Below are 25,395 nucleotides of genomic sequence, written 5' to 3'. Positions count from 1 at the left end.
ACATGAAACAAGTCTGCATAGCTGTCATTAACTGATCATCCCGGTTGTCGGTGGGTAGCACTCCTGGATCTTCGCTCTGCCCTGGATCTTCCGCTTTTGGGGTTCCCACTGGGTTGTTGGTAAAGGAATCCATTGGGCCCTGCTTCTTCCCTGCACCCTTTGCCATGTCATCTCCTGGCGGTGCTGTCTCTCCTGTCCTGGTCTCGTATTCTCAGCCGTGTGCCATGACCAGCGTGGCCCCAGCCACCCACACGTATTAACTTGTCCCATGATATTTTGTGTAGTGAGTTCACTTTTGATCTGCCCCACTACACCCCTTCAATTCAGAGTCTTCCGTTGGCTGGCTTATCAGAACTGTGTATTTTATTCTAAGGGTAAGCTTTGTGCTGAACTGATGTTGGCCAATCTACCTCTTTGCTTCTCCCGCTTCAGGGAGTTGGCCCTGAGGCGTTCCCCTTGGGTCTCTCCCAATGAAGGGAATGCTTGTTAACTGGTCAGGATTATAGTTCTGCCAGAGCCATGTCCTTACCCCCCCATGTTCTCCTCGCCTCTGATTTCACTGAGAAGTGGTCCCAGTCAGTGACCCTCACTTGTGGCGGTAGTGAACCGGCCTCCTCCTGCTCACTCCGTGCAGGGTATTGCCTCAGGATCAACAGGCCATCTTTCTCAGTTCCTTATATTGGTAATGCAGGTCACGTTTGTCCACCAGTCTTGGGCTTGCACGTGGCCCCACCTCCTTACGTATGTTCACCTTTACTTGTGTATGTGTACCTCCAGAATGTGTCTTCAATGTCTTAGCCAGTCCCTTGGCACTTCACTCTCCCACCTCTTTCATTAGACTTAACAAGGCCTGTCTGATTCTGCAGTCTCCCAGTGGTTCATAATGTTCGGTCCTCCTTTCCGGGTCTCGCTCGTCAGCCCCAGGTGTTCAAATATTGCGTTAAGAATACTGATAGTGGCTGCCGTCCGGCAGCCCGGGTTGCAGAGGGGGGGATAGACTGACCTCAGGGTTTCATCCGTCTCCCTCGTCCTCTGGGTAGGCGTGCAACTCTTTTGCCATTCACCGAAGCCCGGTTCAGCCACCAGCGGTCTGTCCCCCACAGTAGGGACCTCTGTACCGCCCTCCTCTTAGCTCTTCGGACTTCGCTACCCAGGGTGCTCCAGTCGTGTGTCCTTTTTTTGCCCCACACCACAGGGTCGCCGGTCTGCCAGGAGATTGTCACAACAGGGGGTGGTTTCGGACCAGGCCATAGGGGAACTTCGGCTCCTCCCCTTCTCTGCCACACTGGGCTCAGTTTGCCTGGCACTCCGCCTTCGTCAGAATCACTGTGTGGGCAGATTCCTTCGTTTTGCACGTTACCTCTGCTGCTGCCTGTAGCTCTGCCGGGACACCTTCAATCAAGGCTGTTTTGAGCCAGGACATGGCAGAGGGCCACACCTATCGCACCCATCTCCTTGTTTATTATTTGATCATTTTGGTGGCCAACAATGCAGATGGATGTTAAGGAATATATCAAATTCTATTCTGTTTGTGTACAAAACAAGAGACCTACCAAGGATATTATTTGTCATCTACAGCAGCCTTCTTTACCATCACGTCCCTGGGAAGTCATTGCCACTGACTTTGTTGTTAATCTACAGCCAGCGTAAGGAGGTACTGCAATTATGGTAACAGTTTATGCCTTCAGCAGACAAGCCCATTTTGCAACACTTTCTGAGCTTCCTTCCGTTTTGGTCATGGCTTCTGTCTTCCTAAAAGAAATATACTGCCTTCATGGGTTTCCATCCACCATTATTTGAGATAGAGGGTCACAGTACACCTCAGGGGTCTGATCCCATCTGTGCTCAAGCTTGGGAATCAAACAGGCACTATCCTCTGGATACCATCCACAAACAAATGGTCTTACAGAACAAACCAACCAGACCATGGAGAAGTGCCTACATTGTTTCAACACTGCTTCCCAGGATGACGGGTTACCTTACTCCCTACTGCAGAATTTGCCTACAATAATGCCTACCATACTTCTCGCAAAACAACACCCTTTCACTGAATATGGTTTCCACCCGACTGCCTTTCTGGTCCATCTAACTGCTGTTACATTTATTCCTTCTGTAGACCAACATGCGAGCAGCATTCATGAAGGACAAAGACAAGCCTTGGTTCATTTACAACATACGCGAGCGCAGATAAAAGAATATGCTGACAAACATTGCTCACAACAACCTGAGTACCATTCTGGCGACAGAGTGTGGCTGTCTACTAAACACCTACCCAAGAGATTGTCCCCTTCAAAATGTTCTCCCCTATATTTTGAGCCATTCCGTATCCTTCGGGTCATTAACCCGGTCGCAGTTAAACTGGCTCTACCGATTACCTAGAAGAGGTTACATCCTGTTTTTCAATCCTTCCTGCTGAAGCCATTCGCACTGGACACTTGTTTGAGAAGGGAGACAACTGTTCCCGTTCTGCAGATGGTTGATGGTTCTCCAGAATACATTGTCTGTCGCATCTGTGATTCCCTTTACTTCAGAGGACGTCTTCAGTATCTCATTTATTGGGCTGGCTACGATGTCTCGGAGCGTTCCTGGGAACTGGTGTACAACAGGCATTCCCCACGATTGGTACGTTGCTTTCACCTACTGCCCCCCTGGAAGCCTGGTCCTATGGACCCCAGGAGGGGGCATGTTGTCAGACGTGCCGCTCCATGGTCACTATGGACTCCTGGTGTTGGATACACTGCATGGTACCATCATGGCACTGACAGATTGAAGAAACGTGGTCTAGTTAATTTCAAATGGCACCCACCAATCTTCAGATGTTCGTGTTAGGAAATATTTCATAATTGTATGTAATTTTCCCTCCATGTGTACACCCTCAAACTTTTTGCTGCTGTTTAGACACCATAGACTGATTTTGCCAGAGAAGCACAGCTTTCAGCTGCTCTCCTCTGGGCTTTCGCTCACTTTTAATGGGTAAACTGACATGCCCTTAAGTTAGTCAGTACTGTGAGACTTTGTTTCCCTTAGCCCTTTTCCCAAGTACACAGTGTACCTTCCAGTACCGTGTACTTGGGTCTGTAGTCATTTTCCAAAGGCCCTAGAAACTCCCGATGGACTTAGAAATGTGCAGATGTGTCATGGACAGGGGTGGTGGCAGCTATCGTTTTGCATTATTTTTAACCCTTTCCTGCCATGTTAACTGCGTTAACTGCGTTTGGCACGAATAGGTGGCCTGGCTCTAAAATGGCCATGCCACAAGGTTCTTTTTCCTGTCCTTTGGCCATCTTGCCCCTTCACCTTCTCCAGGTCCAGTCAACCCGGGTCCATCCTTCTTTGGTCATACATTTTCCCATGAAACACAATGCTTTCGTAGGGTTCTGCATGCCTTGTGTGTGTGCCTCCAGTATGTGGGCTGGACTGTATGAGTCTAATGCACATCCTGGGTGCCAGAGAGTCTGGAATGCCCTGAATGACTGGGACCACTGTGGTTCGTGATTGGTCCACATATGGAATGTGTGTTTGTGAGCAGATCTCCCATTGGGTCCTCTTCGTTTTGGCGCAAAGGGAACTTTGGATAAGAGGAGGCCAAAAACACCCATACCATGTCGATCTCTGGAGTTCTCACTGAACGAAGGATAGGATCCAAGTATCCTGAAACCAAGAAGCCGAGTCAAGGAACCGCTGGAAGGTTTGGCACCCTGAGCCCGCTGTCGTCCTGTCGGACCCCTCTGCATCTGGTCATCCTAGAAGGTCTGCGAAGATGCTTCGACCCATTGGACTAGTGGGACCAACTATTCTCGGCACCTTCATCAAAACGTGCAAGTAAGCTTTCTCTGAAGTGTCCCTGGGACAACCAGTGGGCTGACCAGCTTACCCAGTTGCTTTGCTCTGTCACCGCCGCCGTTTTGAGGAGACCCTCAAAACTTGGTATACTGCTAGCTCTCTGACCACGGCACCCTCACACCAAATTTCGTACAGTTGACATTCCCAGGTCTGAAGTGTGACGAGTGTGCCATGACCGGAGCATATGTGGTTACAGTGTTGCCCGTCGCGGCAACGATCCTTGCAAGTGCGCTGCATTGTTGACCCTCTTGCCCCTGAAGCCTGCTGCAGTGAAACCAGGTAGATTCATCCTCCCGGAGCAGAGAAATCGCCACTGTCCCATTTGGGAATCCTCACAGTATTTCAGGAACTGAAAGCTGCAGAGACGTCCTTTTTGTCGTGTTCGAAACCTGCAAGCAAAGTGGACTGAACTGGTGAAGTTTGGGTCATAGAGCGCCAGGGACCGGTGAGTACTTCTAACACTAACCGGTGACCCCTAGCGCCAGGCACCCTTTTTATGCACAAGTGGCCCTTGAGGGTCCCTCTCCTTTCCACTGCTAGTGCAAACTAGCTGCTCCATCTGCACTCTGGAAGTGGCTCTGCCTTCAAGTAGAGGTCCTCCCTGAATAGTGGGAACTTGTTCTTCATCGCCTCATCCACCTTCCTGAGCCGCTAGAGACCCCTGAAGAGACCCTGTTTTGCCCATTGGAACAACCGCGTGCACTTGCATTGCATGTACTTTTGAGCACAAGGCTCCTCTCTTCTTAAGGCTTGGACTGCCTCTTAGTTAGGTGTGTTGCTGATGTCGAAGGGGCCTAAAGACTGCCTGCACTGCCTGTTTCCTTCTCATCTAGGTTGTCTACATATTTCGTGCATTTAACCCTTTAGACCTCAATGGTCTTGTATATATATTGTATTGATTGTGTTGTGTTGGTTTACTTAGTATTGCTGTGATTCGTTTGCTATGGTCTGAGTTACAAAGGCCTTGTAATAAATGTGTTTATATTTTTGACATAACACCTGTCTCGGCGTAATTTGTAAGTGTCCTTGCTCTGTGTGCTCATTGAGGTCTTTCAGTCACCCTCACCCCTCTTGAGACTTAGGCCCTCATTCCGAGTTTGGAGGTAAGTAACGGTCCTTACCGGCATGGCGTAAATAGCGTGTCCGGGCAGTCATCAGTCCTCTAATAGAGGACTATTACGACTTTGCAGGCACGAGCTTTACGCCATGCCGGTAAGGTCATTAGCGCCATGCCGTTAAAGGCACCTAAAATGCCCACAGCGGCATCAAGCATAGCGCAGATAGCACTACCGAAAAGGTCCAATGCGGCATTAGTGGCACCGGAAGTAGCGTCATCGCACAGGAACGGGAAGGAGCACGGCGGCCATCTTTAAAAACACAGTCCATTGCCATCCTCAGCACCCTGGACCTGTACCAGCACAACAGCAGCCCCAACTTCACCTAACACTCCATCAGAATGCCCAAGGCTCTGAAGAAAGGTGCTGCGCGCCAGAGCAATGTCCGTTTCTCAGTGGAGGAGCTAAATATGCTTGCCGACACACTTGGTGAAAATGCAGAGGTTGTGTTTGTGCAAGACATGCGGCGTGCTGCCTAGATAAGAAAGAAGGAGATCTGGGAGGAGGTGGCATGCAAATTCAGTGCGGTGAGTACCACCCCCGCACTGTAAAGGACGTGCGCAAGCACTGGGATGACCTATGCCTCGGTGTCAGGAGCATTCTTGCAGCCAATCGGAGCCAGGGCATGGAAACAGGTGGCGGAGGAGGCTCCTCGATCAAGATTACACACTGGGAGGAGACATGTGCCAGCAGAATTGGCCTAGAGAAAATTGTGGGAGTGGGGGAAATGGAGAGTGGAGCGCCGTCATCGGCTGATGGAGGTGAGTGTCCACACAAACCACTGTAATGCAAAGCATGACGATGTCCCCCAAATGTGACAGTGAATTTAGCCAATGCATGGGGCATCACACACACATGTACACAACTCTGTCTATAGGCTGTACACAGCACCATCGCGTCCCCATGCATGCAGCACCTCATACATGTGTCACCCAGACGTATGCCTGCATGACCAACCTATATGGCAAGTAACCTGTATGTCACAACTCAAAGTCCAAATAGCCTCAAATTTATAGAACTGCAACAATACCAATATATGCATGATGCACGTAGAACCATCACCAATGCTGTCCCTCTCTTGGTCCCCCACAGGCTCACAATCTGACTGTAAGGACCAGGACTCCGCTGGGCAGGCCACCACACCCATGAAGAAGGCCAGGGGTATGGAAGGAGGCAACAGGCCTACCACAGCAAGGGGCTCTGGCAAACCAGGACTGCCGCAGAAGCCCAAAGCCACTCAGAATGCTATGTCACCAAGGCGTGAAAGGGGCACTGACACCACGATAGCACCCACACTAGCCGCTACCACCACACAGGAGCCAGTGGCAGAAGACTCACTGTCCGCTGCCAACATTTTGGTTGGAGCAGCAGCTGCCACGGCACCCCTGTCGGATGAAGAGGGAAAATGCCAACCACCCGTACGACAGGGCACACCCAGCACGCAGCTGTCACCCCAGCCCACCCCACATCTAATGCCAGCAGCCATGAGCTGTCTGGTGGTGAGTCATTGCCAGGGAGCTGGAGCCCCAGGGAGAGCCCACCTGATGGCGGACCCATGCCGCACGTTGCGTCAACATCCACTGGTGTCAGGGACAGAGTCCAGGGAATCAGCCTCATCCAACAGCGCCAAGAGGAGCTCACTGCGCTGGTTGGCCAGCACGTGAGCAAAGGTGCCCTGGCGAGGGAGGATTGCCGTGAATACGCTACGGCCATTAAACTTGCAATAGAAGCAAGTACCACACGCATCTGTGATGAGTTGGCAGCTGTGAGGCAGGTCCTCAGCCGCATTGCGGATGCCATGGAAAGCCAGCGTCCCGCACAGGGAATGGAGCAACCAGGCACCTCCTCCTCCTCTGCCAGCTCCAGGCAGACCGGCCCCCTGCGCAGGTCCGCGCGGACCTTGCGGCGGCCAGACGTGCAGCCACCCAATGCTGGTAGAGGACATGGGAAGTAGGGGCAGCCTGTTATGGGTGACTCTTGCGGACTAATGCTGCACTGAAGTGCACACCATGTGTGGGGGAGTTGTGGGGGGGTGTTTGGGGGAGTTGTGGGGAGTTGTGGGGGGAGGGGGATGAGGGAGAGGGTGTTTGAGGGAGTTGTGGGGGAGGGGGAGGGGAGAGAGGGTGTTTGGGGTGTGTATGCACTTTTTATACATTTTATGGTTAATACACCCGTTGTGTCAAGAACAATCACATGACTGGATATTGATTATTGTGTATGTGTGCTTTATTGGTGAACAGTGCACAGTGTCCATGTCCCCCCAACACCCAGTGCCCTGAGTCCCACATCCATTTCACCCTCCGCATCCATGTGTCTTAGAAATATTGGTCTATCAGATTCTGGCCCACAGCACGTCCCTCCTGTGCATCGCCACCTGCCTGAAGTGCAACCCCATCTTCTTCCTCCTCCTCAGCCTCACCAAGCGGTTGCAGTTCAATGTCAGGGGTCAAGGGCACATTGTGTCGGATGAACATGTTGTGCAGCATAACACATGCCATGATGGTCTTGGCCACCTTCTAATGCCTGTATAGGAGTGCCCCACCTAATGGCCTAAGGCAGCAAAACCATGCCTTCCACAGGCCAAAGGTCTGGTGAGTGACTACACGGGTAAGGGTGTGGGATCGATTGTAGTCCTCCTCATACCTGTTCTGTGTATTTCGGACAGGGGTGATGAGGTACAGCATCAAGGGATAGCCACTGCCACCTGCATGGGAGGCATTGAAAGCTATATGTCAGTCAAATGATGATGGACAGCTGTACTAGTCACACATGCCGGCAGATTATCGTTGGTCACATGCACAAGTCCCTGGTTGTATGCAAGCCAATTTTAGGCCCTCAGTGTGTCCTGTGGCATGGAATTATGGTGTGGGTTGCATCTTCAAGATGATACACAGTGTGCTCTGCCGTATTGTAGCTCATGTATTGTGTACGCATAGTGCTGTGTCTCTGTGAATTTAGTGATTTGTTGTGTTGTGTCGGATTTTCTGATGGTGAGCGTTGGCAGTAGGCTCTGAAATGTTTGGCATTCTGCGCTGATTTTTCCCATGGTGACATGCAGCATTGCTGTGGTTGATCCAGGATATTGGGCACAACAATGTGTGATGATATTGCTTGCGTCACCTTCCGTCTGCACCTGTTTGTAGTGGTATAGTTTGTGTTTGCGGTAAACCAACTCCATGGTATGGAGGCCACCTATTGTTTCTAGAATCTCCTGGGGAGTCCGTGGTAGAGATATGTATTCCGTTGTGTGCTTGAGGTGGGCATCCGCCACTTGCTTCAGGATGCAAGTGAATGAGGGTGGGGATATGCCGTGCATGTGCCACACTGTGTGCTGGTAGGTGGCTGTGGAAAGGAAGTGGAGCACAAACACTACCTTCAGTAGAGGGGCGATGGCGGTGCGTATTTCAATGAGGCTCACAGTCATGTATCATGTCCACAATGGTGTTTATGGTGTCCCGGTCTAGACGGTACAGTGTGTGGTTGTGCTGTGGGGCTGGGTTGGAGGGACTGGCTCTAATGTTTGGGATTGGAGGCTGCATGCGTGGTTACGCTGGCTGCACTGGTGGGGCATGCAGGGCCTGTCTCACCCTCCTTCTCCTGCTGCGTCTCCTCTGTGGTGCCTGCTGTTGTTGTTGGTATTGTTGCTGGTGTTGCAATGCATGCATTTCCTCCAGCTGAAGTGTTGATGCTGCTATTGGATTGATCTTGGTGTGGTAAGGGGCAGGGCTGTCACGAGGGAGGTGCAGGGGGGCAAACTGCCCCGGGTCTCGCACTTGCGGGGGGGCTCGCGGCCCCCTCTCCTAAGTGGAAGGCAGCACAGTTTCCTGTGTCCTTTTTTCACACGGGGGACTGTGCTGTCTGCTCTGTGCCCTTGGCTCCGCAACAAACAGCAAAATAATGGGAGACAGCAGGGCTCAGAAGTGGGCTCTGCTGCCTCCCGTCATTCAGCTCAAAATGTGGACATGCTGAATGACAAGAAAGGACTCCTCTACTGTCAGTCAGTGTGTTCACGTTGCTCAGCGTGACCACACTGACTGACAGGAGAGGAGTTCTCTCTTGTCAGTCAGTGTGTTCACGTTGCTCAGCATGACCACGCTGACTGACAGGAGAGGACACCTCTCCTGTCAGTCAGTGTGTTCATGTTGCTCAGCGTGACCACGCTGACTGATGGGAGAGGAGTTCTCTCTTGTCAGTCAGTGTGTTCATGTTGCTCCGCATGACCACACTGACTGACAGGAGAGGAGTTCTCTCTTGTCAGTCAGTGTGTTCATGTTGTCAGAGTGACCACAATGACTGACAGGAGAGGAGTTCTCTCTTGTCAGTCAGTGTGTTCACGTTGCTCAGCATGACCACACTGACTGACAGGAGAGGAGTTCCCTCTTGTCAGTCAGTGTGTTCATGTTGTCAGCGTGACCACAATGACTGACTGGAGAGGAGTTCTCTCTTGTCAGTCAGTGTGTTCATGTTGTCAGCGTGATTACGCTGACTGATGGGAGAGGAGTTCTCTTTTGTCAGTCAGTGTGTTCACGTTGCTCAGCATGACCACACTGACTGACAGGAGAGTAGTGCCCTCTTGTCAGTCAGTGTGTTCATGTTGTCAGCGTGATCACGCTGACTAATTCGAGAGGAGTTCTCTCTTGTCAGTCAGTGTGTTCGTGTTGCTCAGCGTGACCACACTGACTGATGGGAGAGGAGTTCTCTCTTGTCAGTCAGTGTGTTCACGTTGCTCAGCATGACCACGCTGACTGACAGGAGAGGAGTTCTCTCTTGTCAGTCAGTGTGTTCAAGTTGTCAGCGTGATTACGCTGACTGATGGGAGAGGAGTTCTCTCTTGTCAGTCAGTGTGTTCACGTTGCTCAGCATGACCACACTGACTGACAGGAGAGGAGTTCCCTCTTGTCAGTCAGTGTGTTCATGTTGTCAGCGTGATCACGCTGACTGATTCGAGAGGAGTTCTCTCTTGTCAGTCAGTGAGTTCATGTTGCTCAGCGTGATCACGCTGACTGATGGGAGAGGAGTTCTCTCTTGTCAGTCAGTATGTTCACGTTGCTCAGCATGACCACACTGACTGACAGGAGAGGAGTTCCCTCTTGTCAGTCAGTGTGTTCATGTTGTCAGCGTGATCACGCTGACTGATTCGAGAGGAGTTCTCTCTTGTCACTCAGTGTGTTCATGTTGTCAGTGTGATCATGCTGACTGATGGGAGAAGAGTTCTCTCTTGTCAGTCAGTGTGTTCACATTGCTCAGCATGACCACGTTGACTGACCGGAGAGGGCTCCTCTCCTGTCAGTCAGTGTGTTCATGTTGTCAGCGTGATCATGCTGACTCATGGGAGAGGAGTTCTCTCTTGTCAGTCTGTGTGTTCACGTTGCTCAGCGTGACCACGCTGACTGATGGGAGAGGAGTTCTCTCTTGTCAGTCAGTGTGTTTACGTTGCTCAGCATGACCACCCTGACTGACAGAAGAGGAGTTTTCTCTTATCAGTCAGTGTGTTCATGTTGTCAGCGTGATCACGCTGACTGATGGGAGAGGAGTTCTGGCTTGTCAGTCAGTGTGTTCACGTTGCTCAGCGTGACCACACTGACTGATGGGAGAGGAGTTCTCTCTTGTCAGTCAGTGTGTTCACGCTGCTCAGCGTGACCACGCCGTCTGATGGGAGAGGACTCCTCTCCTGTCAGTCAGTGTGTTCACGTTGCTCAACGTGACCACTCTAACCGATGCGAGAGGAGTTCTCTCCTGTCAGTCAGTGTGTTCATGTTGTCAGTGTGATCACGCTGACTGATGGGAGACAAGTTCTCCCTTGTCAGTCAGTGTGTTCACGTTGCTCAGCGTGACCACGCTGATTGATGGGAGAGCAGTTATCTCTTGTCAGTCAGTGTGTTCACGTTGCTCAGCATGACCACACTGACCGACAGGAGAGGAGTTCTCTCTTGTCAGGCAGTGTGTTCATGTTGTAAGCCTAATCACGCTGACTGATGCTAGAGGAGTTCTCTCTTGTCAGTCAGTGTCTTCACGTTGCTCAGCATGACCACGCTGACTGACAGGAGAGGAGTTCTCTCTTGTCAGTCAGTGTGTTCATGTTGTCAGCGTGATCACGCTGACTGATGGGAGAGGAGTTCTCTCTTGTCAGTCAGTGTGTTCACATTGCTCAGCGTGACCACGCGGACTGATGGTAGAGGAGTTCTCTCTTGTCAGTCAGTGTGTTCACGTTGCTCAGCATGGACCACGCTGACTGACAGCAGAGGACTCCTCTCCTGTCAGTCAGTGTGTTCATGTTGTCACTGTGATCACGCTGACTGATTGGAGAGGAGATCTCTCTTGTCAGTCAGTGTGTTCACGTTGATCAGTGTGATCACGCTGACTGATGGGAGAGGAGTTCTCTCTTCTCAGTGTGTTTACCTTGCTCAGCATGACCACGCTGACTGATAGGAGAGGACTCCTCTCCTGTCAGTCAGTGTGTTTATGTTGTCAGCGTGATCACGCTGACTGATGGGAGAGGAGTTCTCTCTTGTTAGTCAGCATGTCTACGTGTCGGCTGCGTGGATGCTTTTTAAGGGTGCATGGAGGTAAGGTAAGTGTTTTTTATTTTAAATTAAAAGTGTATATGTGTATTTAAATTAAATTAGTATGTATATGTGTATGTATGAATGCATGCGTGCATGTTGGTGTTCGTGTCAATGCTATGTTTGGTTTTATGTATACATGCATGTATGGAGTTGTGTAACTGGTGAATGAATGCATGGGTGAAAGTATTTTTATTGAATGTGTGATCAGCACCACTCCTAAATGTAGCCGCCCTGGGGGCCTCTTCATTAAGGAGTGGGTTCATGGCATCAGAGGTGCACCTAGGCTAAAATGTCAGGGGGGAAAGGGGACTAACACTTTAAATGTTGGGAGAGGTGCTAACTCCAGAGGCTGTGAGGAAGGGACAAACTTCCTTGTGTGGGGGCACCTAACATCTTTCCACATTTTGAATGAAACTATTCTGGTGAAGCTTCAATGTTACAAGCAGCTACCTCTTGCCTTCATTTCTGAAAAGTCACACTTAAGGACTGCTGTGAGAATGAGATGTCTCATGTCACCACTTCCCTTCTTATCACTCCCCTAGCATGCAAGTCCTAACCCCACATCACAATTTCAATTACCTGAAAATGTATGGATATGAATGCAGGTGCTAATATTGAAATGACTTCTCATGGCCATGCTAATCCCTATGGCAATTCTCACCCAGTTCCTGCCCTCCCCACCCAAAACTCCTCCTCACTGTAACTCTTTGAGCTAGCTTTAAACATGCCTTGCCATCAAACTTTGCCCTCAATGTGCCAGCAAGTGTTTCCTCAAAGGAGTCTTCTGAGAGTTCATGACTTCATTGGAGTTGTAAACACGGAACTGGTGTAATAAAAATGTCATAATCAGGTCTGCCTTTGGCCACTCAATTTGAAAACACCCTGCGTGTCGTTCGTTGAAGTTCTTTTAAAAATAAGCATTGGCAAAGCCAACAGTTTGGCTTGTGTATAAGTATTAGGCATTTAACAGGCACTGCTATTAGCTGGTCAGATACTCAAACCATTTGCACTGGCACTATCAATGGCCAGCTAATACCAATACAGAAGTGCCTTTCCCATGCCTACACGAATTCCCCAACTGTTAGCATTGCCAGTGCTCTTTTTGCTTTACCCATGATGCACAGGACTATGCATCAAGGTTAAAGCAATAATACTACTTGGCTAAATTGGCCCACATTGAATGTAGGCCAATCTAGCCAGTAATAACACTTATGGTGCACAGTCAGCCTGGATATACTTTCTGTGGCATGGCATTTTTACTGGCTGGGAGTCCATACATGGTAATAATGGCATATATTGTCGCAGCCTGCATTGACATAATTAGAACAACCAGCATGAATATATTTTTATACTGGCATATCTCGCGTAGAAAGGTGGTATGAAATGTATTGGAAAATGTTCCTATGCATAATTTGTGATTTGCAACTATTGGGAATTTCCATGTGCTTCCATATAAAACCAATTGCAAACTGTATGGATTTCTACCCAATTTTGCAAAGAAAGTGCTGTAAAATGCATATGTTAAACCCAATGTTTGAAACATTTTCTTGGGAGTGAGAATCCCCCTCAAGCAACCCTTGTTTGGTTTGGGCTCCCTCACTGTGCTCTGTTGATCCTGCCTAATTGGCACAAACATTTAAGCCTCTTAAGTTCAGAAATGTAACAGCCTTCACTGTACATCATTTGTCACTGTGTATGATGTGTGTTTTAATGCACACACAGGGGCAGGGTGCTCCTTAATGATATGATATGGCATTTATAACATGCCTGTACACAAGTTTGTCTAGGGGCGACAAGGCAACAAGGGAGAAACAAAAGAGAAGGACAAAACACAGATCTTACTAGGCCTTGTGTCATTCAGATCGCGCAAGAGCAGGGAAGAGGGGAGGGGAGAAGTGCCGAGGGTGGGGTAGGATGCAGAAGTGCACGAACAAAGGAGAAACAAGAGTGCAGCCAACAGGTGGCAAGTGTGGGTACTCATAAGTGCAGCCAACGGGTGGAAAATAAGAGCAAGAGCGAGGACTCTAGGGTTACAGATACAGACCACAAATGCAGGGGAGCCAAGAGGCAGTGCAGGATTACAACAGGCAGAGACCTGGGCCCAAATTCAGAGCTTGACCAGGTGACCAGTGCATGGATCAGGCAGGTGATCAGCAAGGGAGAGGAAGAGAGAAGGCAGAAGCAAAGAGACAGGTCTTGAGGTGCTTCTGGAACCGGAGATGGTTCTCCTCAAGTTTCAGCGAGGCAGGCAAGCTGTTTCCAGAGGAAGGCCCCAGCCGAAGAAAGAGATCTGCCCTCAACTCTTTGCTTGGAAAAGTGACTGACCCTCAGAGAATTGGAGGTGGCGCAGTGGAGAGCTCATACCATCTTATATATATATTTGTTCATGTGATAAAAAAGTTAGTCTGGCATGAACCTTTCTTTAGTAGAGAAATCTAACTTTGCTGTAGTTGATTTGGAGTTGAAGTAATAAACCATATTTGGGATCCTGCACACAAACTCAAGGGGAGATTTTTCGAGTCTCCTGTTTGCGGAGGTGCCGCCGCTGGCCGAGTGCAAAAAACTGTAAGGGGGCCTCACCAAATGTTTTGCCCCGGGCCTCACCACATCTTCTGACAGCCCTGGTAAGGGGTGTAGTGTGTGGGTGTGCTCCTTTTGTAGTGGGCCAGACTCCATTGCCTCCACCTGTGCTGATTGTGTGCACCTGTGGCAGTTGGGATCACTGCACATGGCATTTTACGGTTGGTCTGCGATGCCGGTATTTACGGCATGCCGGTAACCACTTTTTATGCCATCATGAAGCCGTTATTTGCATGTCCGCTTCACTTGGGATCTCCTCCAGTTTACGGCATGCCGCTAATGCTGGCATGGTGGTCCGCGTGCCCACCCCATGCCGCTATTAGAGACTCCGTAAATTACGATGCCGCTTATATCGGTCAGGCTGGTCAGAATAGCCCGTAGCAGTAATCAATGCTGGTAATCCTTTACCGGCATCGTTTGTCCCTTAGCACCACCCTTGGAATGACCCCCTTGGTCTTGACTGCCACCATAGCTACCTTGATTGGTCTGGCTTGTCCAGAGGTTACCCTGTTCCAAGAAACTAGGTTGGCCTTCTGAACTGCTGCCCACCAGGTCAGAGTTCAGAAATCCAACTTAACAGTTTGTTCATTGAAATCGGTTTCAGAGCCTTTGGATGCTGCGTCTCAACAGGTATTCTCCCTGTGTTGATGTTCCTCATATATGCTATTTCTCTCTCTGTACTCAAATCTCTCAGCTTCTATTTGCTGAAGATTTCAGCCTCCTGCATTCCAATCCGCATTTCATCTTGGACTATTCCTGCTGATTCAAATTGCAAGAAACATTGAGCCTCACCACACACAACCGACAAGAAACAGAACCGATTGCAGGACATTCAACCCTTTTCCCTTGTTCTGATCCTTGCGGCCAGTACTTTCCTTGTTCCCCTACACTGGGAGACCAGGAGAAGGGATTGGCGCGCTCAGCTTCATAACTACATGCCGTGTCTCACCAATTTGCTGTCACACAGTGGTCTTGATCCTTTTTGTATGTAGAAGTGAACAGTAGCAGGTCATCAAAGTGCAATGACAGAATATGCATCCTCCTGGCCACTGCCAATTCCCTGTGCAAATTGTATGCCATTGGTACAACCACAAAAGCGAACATGATAGGCAACAGTGAGATATCTATGCAGATCTGTTGACATGCAGTTACCCAACCTGCAGTCTATCGACTGCATCCTTCTATTTCCTCCCTTTTTCCCCCCCAACTTGCCCTATATATTGGAGTTCTCCATGGACACTATTTTCCATTGTCTGCACCATTCACACTACTCTTTCTTTCACCTTTCCTGGCTCCACCCACTGTTAGTTTATATGTTTTCCATTTATGTAAACAGATTGCAGTTTTTGGGACAATGGGCCTCATTACACGGATGGCGGTAACTGCCGCCGGTATTTTACCGAGTCCGCCTTGGTGAATGGGGCAATTACCGCCCCATTCCAAGGTTGGCGGGGTGGTAATTCCCCATTCACCAAGGCCCTTCCCCATTCCCATTTGAGCCCCCATAGGGCTCAATGGGAATGGGGAAGGAGCAAATAACGGTACCGCTATTAGCGGTACCGTTATTTGCCATGAAGTCCCTCAGCGGGTCCCTTCCTTCACGTGTGGTCTGGCCACACGTTAAGGACGGGACCCGCTGAGGGACCTCGTAGTATGGCGCTAAGGGATTACCGGCACAGGTGCCCTTACCGGTGCCGGTAATCCCTTAGCACCATTTATTTATTTATTTATTTATTTGCATTTGTTAAGCGCACAGCAGACCGAAGGCATCATGGCGCTAGTTACATTGTTGCTCTTACTTAGTTACATACAGTTCAGGTCCGTAGGTGTTACATTGGACTCAGATATTTTTACATGCATACATACATTAGGTGGGAGGTGGGTGAGTGTGCATGGTTAGTTGAAGAGGGCAGTTTTAAGTTTTTTTCAGAAGGAAGGGAGGGATGTTTCTGCTCTGAGGTCAGTGGGGAGGGAATTCCACAGCTTAGGTGCGAGGAAGGGGAAGCCTACGCCTCCTGCCTTGGTCCTATTAATGCAAGGTATGGTGAGTTGATTAGTGTATTTTTGTCTGGTCGGTCTGGTGGATTGAGATCTTTGTAGTGTGTCGGATAGGTAAGAGGGTGCTGTGAGGTTGATACATTTATGGGTGGTTGTAAGAATTTTGAAGGAGATGCGGTCCTTGACTGGGAGCCAGTGAACTGTCTTCCTGGCTTGAGTGATATGGTCTCTTTTTGGTATGCTGAGGGCAGCTCTAAGGGCGTTGTTTTGCGTTGTTTGGAGCCTGGGCAGGTTTTTTTTGGAAGTGCCGGCTAAGAGAGCATCACAGTAGTCTAGTTTGGCGCCTATGGTTGCTCTAGCGATGGAGAGGCAGTTATCCTTGGTTAGGAATGGTTTTATTGCATTGATGAGTTTAGTACTCAGTGCCGATGCCGATACTATGGTGCTAACTTGCTTGTCCATAGTAAGGGTAGCATCTATGTGAACCCCGAGTGTTTTGACTGAAGTTAATACTGGGATGATGCAGTTGTCTATGTTGAAATTGAGGTACAGTGGGTTAAGGTTGGAGAGTGTGGATTTTTGGCCTAGAATAAGAATTTCGGTCTTGTCTCCATTCAGACAGAGTCCGTTTGTAGCCATCCATGCTTGCATGGTGGAGTAAATTTGTTGTAGGGTGGTGGCGTCCTGATAGTAGTGCCCTGTAAGGGGAAGGAGGACCTGTGTGTCGTTGGCGTAATTTGTGTATGTAATCCCAAATTCGTCCAGTTTATCAAAGAGGGGTTTGGTAAAGAGGTTATAGAGCGCGGGGGCAGTACATGAGCCTTGTGGGGCACTGCAGTGGATGACGGAAGGTGCAGCATGGGCTGTGTTAGAGAATACTTTCATAGCTCTACCCTCTAGAAAGGAAGTCACCCATGATGTTGCGTCCTTAGAGAAGTGGGCTGCATGCGTAAAATGATTGGTGAGTGTGGTATGATCTACCAAGTCAAATGCTGCTGAGAGGTCGAGGAGGAGGAGGAGAGCGGGCTTACCTTTGTCAAGGATGTTAGCGATTTCATTTTTTAGGTCTAGAAGGGCAGTTTCGGTTCCGTGTCCCTTGCGGAACGCAGATTGTCTTTTTCCTAGGATAGCGTTTGATTCAAGGTAAAGTTGAATCTGTTTATGGGCGGCCTTGTCTAGTAGTTTCAGGAGAAATGGAACTGTTGTTATGGGTCGGTAGTTATTGGGGTTGGCGGGGTCTAACGTAGTTTTTTTTTAAAAGAGGGCGCACCCATGCCTCTTTAAGGCTGTCTGGGACTATGCCCATTTTGAATGAGGCATTGATGAATGCTGTGACAAGAGGTGCATGCAGTTCTGCGCAGTCCTTGATGATTTTTGGGGGTCACACATCACCCTTGCATTGTGGAGGTTTGAGGTGTCTGAGGTTGTCAATGACATCACTTTCGGAGATTTCAGTGAATGAGAATTTGGGCATGTTGCTTATTTTTACATTAGATTTCCTTTGTACATGAGGGCTTTGCTTAGGTAAGGTTTTGTAGTAGTGGGATATCTTGTTTTGGAGGAGGTTTATTTTAGCAAGCATAGCTGATTGTATGCCTATGCACCATGCTTCGTCTTTGACAATCTCATCAGGGCAAGTGGGTGGAACAGTTAATTCTTTAAAGATACTGAAGAGTTCTTTGGAGTGGGAGTTGGCAGACGAGATGCAGAGGTTGTAGGCTTCGGATTTAGCGATGAAGATAGCATCTTTATATTTTTTGGCTATAAATTTGAAGTTATCTTTTGTGGTGTCACAAGGATTGCATTGCCATTCTTTGAGCGGCTGGCGCGTGTTCTTACGCAGTGTCTGAAGTTCTTCTGTGAACCAGGAATTGGAGTGGAAGGATTTTTTCTCTTTTTTGTTTTCTAGTGGGGCAATGGTGTTAACAGCCCTAGTAATAGTGTCTTTGAATATTTCTGCAAGGATGTTGGGGTCTGAGGAGAAGGGGGGCGCTAGGCATGGCAGATTGAGATGTGTGCTGAGGTTAACTGCAGTGAGTTTTTTGGCACTTCTGGCTACGGTTGCCGGAGCAGTGGTAGGCACTTTAGTGTGTGTTGGGACTGGGATATCGAATTGGAGATAGTTGTGGTCTGTCCATGGGAGGCTGATATTGGAGGTGATGGAAGTGTTACAATTGTGGTCTATGATCCAGTCTAGGATGCGCCCTTTTGCGTGGGTAGGCAAAGTCATTTTTTGTGTGAAACCTAGGTCGTGGAGGTCTTTGGCTAGGGAGGTAGCGGTTTTGTCCTTGAGGTCATTGAATCCTAGGTTGAGGTCTCCTATGAGTAGAGATTTAGTGGATTTCTTAATATTGTTACCTAGGAGGTGATTGACTTGACCTGTGTAATGAGGCCCAATGTCTTCTTAGAAATGGAATTCATTGACATATTGTCCTTGAAACTGCAGCGTCCCAAAAGTAGGCATCCCTGTCTTCTGCCCCATTCTATTCCAACTCACAGCTGACAAGAGCAGTGTCAGTGTGTCCTTTTGTGCATTTACATGTGAATGGTTCAGGGGCAGAATAGCCTGCTCTTGTTATCCAGCAAAGGGACCCAGAGTCAGGAGAGACATCATGAGGTTTACATGGTAAGTGTATGGACTAACCCCCTATGCTACCTCCCCTTGTGACATAACTACTAAGGTGTCTCTTCTTTGCTTGTATGATATGATAGGATAGTTTATTTATATAGCGTCTATACACAAGGTGTTTCAAAGCGCTTCACAACAAGGCAGGGAACAAGGGAAAATACAATGACATTCTTACAAGTTATGAACAACAAGAATGTGAAATTATCTATCGTACTCGGCCTCACGACATTTGAGATAGTCCAAGAGCTAAAACACTGATAGGAAGGAAATGGGAAACAGACCGACGACTACCGTACTAGGCCTGACGACATTTCTGGTACAGCCAGAGATTAACATTAGGTAAGGGAGGTGGAAGGAGAAAGGAGGGAGAGGAACAAAACAAGCGACTATCGTACTAGGCCTGACGACATTTCAGATATTGCTGGAGGGGGTGGGGGGACAACTAAAGGAGGTGGGGGGGGGGGCAAACATTTGTTGCTATCATACTAGGTCCTGGGACAATTCTGATAGAGTAAGTGCATAGAAAAAAGTAAAGAAGGGCGGGAAGAGAGAGGGAGAAGGAAGAGGAGGAGAAAACAGAGAATAAAACAGTAAGAAAAACAAAATATATATACATATATATATATATATATAAAATGCAGGTGCCAACGTTGAAGCTGTATTTCTGTGAGGTTCCAATACACAGAAGGTGCCAACCTTGAAGCTATATTTTTGTGAGGTTCCAATAGCGAGGGTTTCAACTCATCGGGCAAAATAAACTAACAAGAGGCACTGTTTGCTCAAGTTTTGAGCACCAAGTATTTTCATTATATAGTTAATGAAATAGGGGGCAACAGGTAAATACACCACCACCTGCTGGAACTGGTGATACTAGAAGCGGAGATGCCCAGCAGTGGTATTCCCATCTCATCCACCCTGCCCCATCATAGAGCTATACAAATGGGGATGAACCTGTGTGCACACACTTATTGGCATTCACAAATAGCATTCGTCTTCCCCGTGGGGAACATGCTATGCCTTTTGTGGAAGGAAAAATGACATTCTCCCACCCCCGGTAATGAATAAAAGGTCACGAGTCTAGGGTATTCTCTTTAGTATATTCCACCCTCGCCCTATTGGGCCTGTCCATGTGGAGATGGGCTCTATTTTCCCCAAGTTTAAATCTTACTTTTGAGAGTAACCCAACCATGGCATAGTGCCAGACCTTCCTGATGCGACCTAGACATTCAAGCCACGATAGGTAACCTTTTTGGCTCTTTGCTTAGTGGAGGGTGACTGCCCACATGCCACTACAAACTGGGTAGAAACCCACATCCACCACCAAACGTGCCCACTGGTAGCCGTTGGGTCTCTCATTAGTCCTGAGCGGGATCCCCATACAGCGTTTCAGCAATGTCTCCCACCTGATATTCTCTTCACAGTTGTTTCCGACCCTGCCTATCAAACAGTGGCCATCCCTTTTGTGGCAGAGGAAAGCTTTTGGGCTGGGGGTAACAACACACTAGTTGCTCACTCTAAACTGAACTGTCTCTAAAATGTTCTGACAACTGTTCCATTTGACTGTCCCAAAGAGTCCATAAAGAATCGATGTAGACAGGAACCGGTCCTACAGACACTCTCTTTCACTCAATAAGATCAAAGCTCTGACTCACCGATGGAACCAGCCACATATACCTGCTCTAGTCCTTGTTTCTGAAAGACACAATATTCAGGATCACCCATGCACCCTGTCACTCACTCTAAAGAGAATGTAGCTGAACCTTTTCAGCCATGGAGAGGTCACCCGTACTATTATTCCAAAAGGGGAAGTCATCTCCCTGGCATCCATCTTCACCTTCACCCACCCATTAGGCATCACTCAAAATGGTGTTCCCTAGGACTTAAAGCAACATACGCTCAGTTTATATGTAAACAAACACATTCACACTAGTCAGACAGAAACGGACAAATCCACTGAGCATTCACAGTAAAGTGGCTTTCAAAGACACTAAAGGATACAATCAGCAGGAGACGTTAATCTTTTTCTTCCTCCTCTGCAGGTTGGGGCACTCCAGCCATGGACACCTCTTACCAAAGATGGTAGCTCTCGAACATGACCTCTTAAAGTGGCAAGGATTGCACAACCCAATGTTCTGACCCAAAATCCGTCAAAATCCCTTCTCTGCTTGGTGCTGATCTGTCTTACTCGCCAAACTATTCCTGTGGTTCAGTTCTGGTAAACCTGTGTAGGGTGGGGCATGTGGTGTATCCATTTAAAATGACTGCATCCAGCAGTCACGTGTGTTCGCCTAATAAAGGCGGGTCCCCGCGGCGCATGCAGTAAGTAGCAGAACGGTGTCCATGTCTCTTTGTTCCTCGCTCTGGGGCTTGACCTGGACCTGGCCTCACACGTATCAAATTGGCAACGAGGCGGGATCCCCCGCTTGTAAAGGCATATGGCCATTCCTGTCTGCAGCAGGTTTCCTGTGTCTGCCGGCAACCCAGCGAGTTTGTGGCCCCTCGTACATCTCCCCTGCCCTGCCTCGTGCCTCACAGACTGTGGAACACGCTCGGCACGCAAAAGGAACTGAGGGGGAGGGGTGCATTACCCTGCTTCGGTCCACGGGTCGGGGAAATAAAAAAATAATAAAGAAACAAATCATTCTTTTTTCTCCTTCTGCCTAGAAGAGGGCAGACAGTGTTATTAACGTGGGCAGGCCTGATCCTGCCCCCCCATGGTCTGGTACCACGCACTCTGTGCAGTACCCTGTGTTTTTTCTCTTTGAGGGGCAACCCATTATTGTGCACCTTGTGCCACCAGCTTCCAGGAAAGGGCAATCCTGCCCCCAGTCCAGCGCCACGTGCTGCCACCAATCCAGTGCCACGCACTGCCACCGGCGTTGCGGGTTGCTGCTCCTCTGAGGAGTGCCTGGGCACCTTGGCCAACGGCTGCCGCCCAGGAGGCCGACATTGGGCAGGGTTGCAGCTCAGGTGGTGAGTGCTTGTGGGCCCTGACCCCATATTGGACCATTTTTCGGTGGTGTATCCCTTGCCAGTAGGCCCTGGGCCTGATTCTACGAAGGTCTACTGCAGCAAATAATCATGGGGAAGAAGGTGACGCACCGCGGCCTGCCCTGACTACTGTACTTGTTGACACAACACACTCCTTTACAAGAATTTGATATTTCGGGGGCCCCGGCATCGCTGGGTCCCAGATGGATCGCATGGGTGAAAAGATTGAACATGTTTTTCAAGGCCTTGGGTGAAGATGATGATGAAACAATGAAGTCTATCATGCTATACTCTGCCGACCCGGGGGTAGACACACCTTTGAGACCAAGGCCTTTGGACGATTCTTTTGCAGTGGCCAAGACGGCTCTGCTGGAGTACTTTGTGCCCATGGCAAATGTGGACTATGAGAGGACCCTCATGAGGACTGCTCTGTGGAAAGAAAGGGAATCTCTTGACGCCTTTCACAGCAGGCTGCGTTGCATGTCCGTGGTGTGTGCCTGGCCTGATGTGGAGCATGAGGTGCGCCAACAGGTCATACAGGGCTGCCTCAAGATCAAGCTGGGGTGTCAGATATTGCACAAACCTGTTATCATGCTCACGGGCATCCTGGAGCTTGGACACTCCCACGAGCTGGCAGATGTCTGGGCGAACAAGATGTGCTTGGCGATGAAGGAGCGACCAGTGCCAGCAGTGGAGCAGAAAAGAAGACAAAGGGGCGGACATGTACCAATGCCTCAACTGCGGTTATGACCTGCCACACCCCAAGGACTGTCCAGCAAGAGGCCACGTGTGTGGTCACAGTGGCATAGCGAACCATTTTGCGTGTGTCTGCAGGGCACCAGCACCATCTACTCATTCAAGAGGGCAGGTGTCCTTGAGACCGGTGACACAGAGGTCACAGCACAAGGTAGCACAACTCAAGCCACCAACGGCGGAGAAGGACGAGCCTGAGGAGCCGGAAGAAGATGAGGAGGATGCTTTCTTCATTTCGAGCATGTCAGTGCTGCAAAAGTCAAAACGACGTCAGCCCAGGTGCGTAATTCGCATCTGTAACTCGCTGATACCTGTGTTGATTGACACCAGCACCTCTGTATGCGTCATGGTGGAGGACCATTACCGACAACTGGATAGACTAAGAAAGACAAACGTGCACATTTTTACATTCGGCAGGAAACAACCGTTGTCCCTGTAGGGCACTTTTGTGGCCTTGGTCACTCATGAAGACACATATGTTAGGGCCTGTTTTTTTGTCAACAAGGTGAGCGAGGTGACTCTATTGCGGTGCGCTACTGTCGAGGCTCCACACATTGTACATTGAGGATATCCAGACACTGCTCTCCAGACTTGAGAAGCTGTTCACCGGAATTGAGAAACTGGTGGGAGACACGGTGCAGCTGCACATTGACAACACAGTCCAACCAGTTGCTTTGAAGCATCGCATAGTCCCATTTCACCTGAGGGACAGCGTAGAACAAGAACTGGACAACCTGATCGGACTGGACATTATTGAGAAGGTGGAAGGTCCGACACCATGGGTTTCACCGATTGTAATTGTAAGAAAGCCCAAACAACCAGACGATATAGGCATCTGCGTGGATATGCGTCTCCCGGACAGAGCAATCCGTTGGGGGCGACACATCACGCCCACCCTGGACGAAATCCTGGCTGATCTCCAGGGTAAAAAAAAAAAAGGGGTTGGACCAACTAGACCAACAATGACAGAATACTGTTTATCCACTATTGGTAAAACATCATATTTATTTTACAGTTGCGGAAAAAAGTTCAATATACAAAACAACATCCCTCTGTGTTCTCTTCAGTCATAGCTCATACATACACTTCTCATGCTCACATATATTCTAACAATAAGGTAAGATAATGTTACCATTTCAACATCAAATCAATGTCACTTGAACACTCTAAAAATAAACAATGTGACCCTCTGTGCATTTCCAGGGGTTGGAAAAATCGTTGACATATGTTTCGGTTAGGTTTCCAAACAAGGGTATGGTCCCCTTGCCAAATTATTATGATCAACCTTCCTCAGGACCGAGTGAGAACGTCAAATGCATGTTGCCGCTTCACAACCAAAAAAAGGGGGTGATTCGATAGAGCTTCAATTCTCCTCTGGACTACCAGGGGCCGGTGGCTCGGCAGAATGGAGAAAGTCCTGACGTGTGTTCTGACAAAACTACATCAAGTTAGTTCCTCACTCTATTCTAGGGATCCTAGCCGAATAACCAAGAAGATCCGGAACAGCATTATTCGTGTTCGTTGCGCTAGGTGAGTAGGTAACAATGGACGGAACAAAGTGAACCCTTAGGGCGTCTGTTCATGGGCCCAGGGGTGGCGGCTCCTACAGGGCTTGGTCACCAGAGAGTTGTAATTCGTACGCTGTGAAAAAATGCACTCAAAATATTAGACTTAGCAGATACGGGAGAGCGGCTGTGGCCTCCAGGGTGCCCGTTATTTCTCCAAGTTGGATCTCTGATCTATCACCAGCTCGAGCTTGATCCGGAATTACGCTACATTACTACTTTCAGCACCATAAAGGCTTGTACAGATACAAGCGCCTGAGCTTTGGGATTTCGTTGGCTGCGGAGGTATTCCAAAACACCATCAGGGGGGCGCTACCAGGGCTACAAGGAGCAAATTACATCAGCAACGACATCATGGTCTATGTGAAGTCATAGCAAGAGCATCTGGAGAGACTGGAGAGTGTTCTGCAGCGCATTCAACATCTAGGCCTCACCTTGCACTGAGAAAAATGTGCACTCAGTCAATGAACAATTTAGTTATTTGGTTTCGTGTTCCAGGAGGGTGATATATCGCCTGATCCGGCAAAAGTAAAGGACATCAAGGAGCTTTGTGCCCAGGTGAACGTGTCTGAGGTGCGTAGCTTTCTAGGGATGGTCACGTACTGTCAGGTTAATACGGAACCTAGCCACCCTTGCCGAACCACTCCGGAGTCTAACGAAGAAAGAGTGCACATGGAGGTGGTTGGCGCTCGAACAAAATGCATTCGACGACATCAAGGTGGCTTTGACAGCAGAGGACACAATGGCGTTTTTTGATCTGGAAAAGAGGTCAGGGATCACAGTGGACGCCAGCCCGTTCGGCTTAGGGGCCGTGCTTATGCAGCAAGGCGAGAGTGGTGTGGACTGTCCTGTGACCTTTGCTAGTTGGGCGCACTCTGCGCCCGAGCAGACATACTCACAAATTGAAAGAGAGACACTGGCAGTGCTCTGGGGGTGCAGGCATTACCATCTGTATATCTATGGCAAACCCGTGAAGGTCATCACGGACCAAGAGCCCCTGGTACCGATCTTGACCGGCTTCTCCTCCAAGCCACCGGCGAGAATCGAGAAGTGGCTGCTCGCTCTACAAGAGTATGATGTTGAACTTACGTTTTGCCCGGGGATCACCAACGCTGTGGACTACTTGTCACGCCACCCTAGCCCGGATGTCGAAGAGTACTAAAGAGGTGGAAACGGAGGAGTACATAAACAGTCTAACAGGTGCAATGACCCCAACCCTCATGGCGGTTGTTGACATTCGAAAGGCGTCAGTCGATGACGAGTGCTTCAGGATTCTCCAGGTTGCTGGAACAAGAGGCAAATGGAGGAGAGTGCTCGAAATGTTTGAGGCATAGACCACAGAGGCAAGAATCGCA

The sequence above is a fragment of the Ambystoma mexicanum genome, chromosome 4q, assembly GCF_040938575.1.
Source record: "Ambystoma mexicanum isolate Mex_15411 chromosome 4q, UKY_AmexF1_1, whole genome shotgun sequence".
Lineage (NCBI taxonomy): Eukaryota > Metazoa > Chordata > Amphibia > Caudata > Ambystomatidae > Ambystoma > Ambystoma mexicanum.
Note: the sequence above shows the minus strand (reverse complement) of the source record.